General features: G+C 39.5%; 1 pseudogene; it reads right to left on the bottom strand.

Moving 5' to 3' along the window:
- Window positions 1-2,235: 2,235 nt before the first annotated feature.
- Window positions 2,236-2,989, bottom strand: LOC105552073 (annotated as a pseudogene).
- Between the last annotated feature and the right edge of the window lie 608 nt (window positions 2,990-3,597).

The following is a 3,597-nucleotide window of genomic DNA, read 5'->3' on the forward strand; positions in this document are numbered from 1 at the left end:
CTCATGTAACTTCTTTTTCTCAATTACACTATTCTAATATTTGTACCAAGTAATGCCTTAGACACTAATTTTCTTTTTTTAATGGAATAGATAAAATAAGTTGTTTAAATATTTAAAATAATGAAAGTGAAAGTAGGGTATTTCCTGCCACCATCACTATCCCAGGTGGCGGAGTGTAACGATTAAGGACATAGGTTCTGTCCTGTCATTTGGCTACATGACCCTCCGCCAAGTTACTTACTCTTTCTGGGTATCAATCTCCTAATCTTTAAGTAAATAATCATAGTAAATAGGTTAGTTGTGAGATTTTAGTCTATGTAAAACACTTTACAGTTTTTGGATTATAATACTCTCAATAAATTTTAGCTATGACAATAACAAAAAGAGATGAGTTTTTCTGAGCCGTGAGGACAGTAATTACAAGAGTGATGGGTGTTATGAAGGAGAAGTGTAGTGTGACGGGAACATTTACCAGAGGGGCATAACTTAAACGGGTGCATTTTAGTCCTTTTCCTTCATGGCCCTGTCGGCCGCTCTCTGCCTTTTTTTTTTTTTTTAAACAGAGTCTTGCTCTGTCACCCAGGCTGGAGTGCAGTGGTATGATCTTGGCTCACTGCAACCTCTGCCTCCCAGGTTCAAGCAATTCTCCTGCCTCAGTCTCCCGAGTAGCTGAGACTACAGGTGCCTGCCACCATGTCTGCTAATTTTTGTATTTTTAGTAGAGATGGAGTTTCACTATGTTGGCCAGGCTGGTCTTGAATTCCTGACCTCAGGTGATCCAACCGCCTCAGTCTCCCAAAGTGCTGAGATTACAGGCGTGAGCCACCATGACCGGCCTGCTGCCCTCTACTTTCAACTTTAGAAAGTGGCTGGAGAAAAGTGAATTCCTGGCACAGTTAAAAGCATGTTTACCATGATTCAGTTAGCTTGAGAAAACTGGATGAAAGGGAGGGCAAGTAGTGTGACACACGAGAGCAAGGAACAGTTAGGGAAGTGGATTAAAGGCGCTTTAAGGCAGGCTTGTGCAGATTGAGGCTTAACTTTACGTTTCAATATTTGTTACTATTACATTCTATTCTTTTTGAGCAAGCAATACTTTGACATAAAATCAAATATAAATGGTATGCAGTGAAAACTCTCATTCCTATCCTTGCTCTATCTGTCTCTTTTTCTTACCACAGATAATGACTTTTATTTTTTATTTTTCCTTTCTGGAGTTATGCAAGTACAAAAATTAGGAATACCTGTCTTTATTCCCCCTCTTTCCTTCACAAAAGGAAGCATATTGTAACATACTCAGTTGCATTCATTATCATCTTACATCTTGTTTTTAATTTAAAAATATATTATGCAGCTTTCTCAGTAACACTACAAAGGCTTCTTTTTTATTTCTTCTCATGTACATGGTGTTTTATGATATGGATGTATCACCATCTAACCAGTTCTTATTAATGGAGACTTGACCTGCTCTCATTTTGCTCTTACCAAAATGCTGCAATGAATAAACTTGTTCATATGTCTATATAAATAAATCTCCAGAAGTAGGATTATTGGATCACAGGGTAAATAATTTTGTAATTTTTTTTTTATTCATTCAAATATTTATTGAGCAGCTAAGGAGATGCAAAGGTGGTTTAAAACATGGTCAGAGGTCTGGGCGCAGTGGCTCATGCCTGTAATCCCAGCACTTTGGGAGGCCAAGGTGGGTGGATCACGAGGTCAGGAGCTCGAGACCATCCTGGCTAACAGGGTGAAACCCCGTCTCTACTAAAATACAAAAAACTAGCCAGGCGTGCAGGCGGGCACCTATAGTCCCAGCTACTTGGGAGGCTGAGGCAGGAGAATGGTGTGAACCCGGGAGGCAGAGCTTGCAGTGAGCCAAGATCCTGCCACTGCACTCCAGCCTGGGAGACAGCGAGACTACGTCTCAAAAACAAAAAAACAAAACAACAAACAAACAAAAAACATGGTCAGAAGTGAGGCAAATATGCAAGTAATAGAAAGCAAAGGGCAAGGTTCACCAAATCACAGTAGTCAGAAGAAAGTGCTTTAGGGAACTGAGAGTGAGATTGTTTCCAACCTGAAGAGGCGTGGGCAGCAAATCAGAAAAGTGGACTGGGATTAAAATAGAAGACTTCTGTCTGGATTGTTGACACTGAGTATGGACTATATTTGTCTCTCCTTTTCCTTTCTTCCCATCTTTGGGCTTAATTTACCAGTAGTGCCCAGGACTGTTCAATGCACTTTTTCTATACTTGCTTCCATTTTTGCTCTGATGTCTTCTACAGAACTAGGTCCTTTTGGTGTTTTAGGAGTTTTTTCCTGTTTTTTTTTTTTGAAGGATTCTTGTCCTTTCGATCTTGGTGTTGATGATGGTTTTGAGTCTTTTCCATTCTGATTTGACTTTTGTCCTTTTTTGGCTGGAGTATCTCGTATAGATTGCTTCACTGGTGCTTTTTCTTCAGATCCCTCATCATCAAAATCATCATCATCTTCATCATCATCATCTTCATCAGCAGCAAGTTTTACTTTTTTCTGTGGAATCTTCCTACCACCTCCAGTAGCAGACTGCTTTCCAGATATACTTAATAGTTTCACATCCTCCCCCTCTTCATCTTCTGACTCTGCATCTTCTACCACAGCTACTAAGTGCTGTCCACTCATATACACTGGCCCTGAACCACACTTCAACTGTAAGACCACTGGGTGTGTTATTTCAAAGCTCCAGGGGAAACTGTTGGCTATACAGACATTTTCAAAGTTGCCAGTGTTACTTTGGACTACCTTCGTAATTCATTGCCTCTGCTTCAATAATTTGCAATTCATCCTTTGCACCAGGCCCTAAACTGACCGTTCTTAAAGATAACTGGTGCTCATTTTCATCATTATCCACCTTAAAGTGATCATCTTTGTCAGCCTTTAGTTCACAACTGAAAAGATAGTTCTGGGGCCTCAGGGGACTCATGTCCCTGTCCATCAAATCTTCCATCAGGTGGCGGCACACACTTAGGTGGGAGAGAAGGTGGACGGAGATCAATGACCACGGCTCAAGAGAACAGCCGTGCAGTGCAGAATCATACCAGCGATTTTGTAATTTTAACAGATGTTCCCAGATTATTTTCCCTAAAGTTTGTACTTCCACCAGCAATATCCGAGAGTGCCTAGGCATTTCTCCATGTTCCTCATGCTTCACCAATTATATTTATCAAATGTTTGGATTTTGGCCATAATGGAAAATGGTATGGAAAGGTAGTTTTAATTAGCAATTTTCATATATTTAAGAATCACTCATATTTCTATGTCTGTCAACTAATCATTCATCTGTTGATCTTTTCCTTGTCAAATTCCAGAAACTCTTTTTACACTAGAGGGATTCACCCTTTGCTGTAATATGAGGTACAAATCCTCTCCTCCGGTTTGTTATTTCTCGTTAATCTTTATTTATATTGTTAATTTTCTTTCTATGAAGACATGTTCCTTGTTTTTGTAGTTGAAAGCATCAATTGTTTTATTTATGGCTTTAGGAAGACTTTTCTACTCTGATGTTATAAAGGAATTTACTGTTCTCTTCTGGTACTTCTTATGACTTCATTGTTG

This window comes from Mandrillus leucophaeus, unplaced genomic scaffold (assembly GCF_000951045.1).
Source record: "Mandrillus leucophaeus isolate KB7577 unplaced genomic scaffold, Mleu.le_1.0 Scaffold542, whole genome shotgun sequence".
Classification (NCBI taxonomy): domain Eukaryota; kingdom Metazoa; phylum Chordata; class Mammalia; order Primates; family Cercopithecidae; genus Mandrillus; species Mandrillus leucophaeus.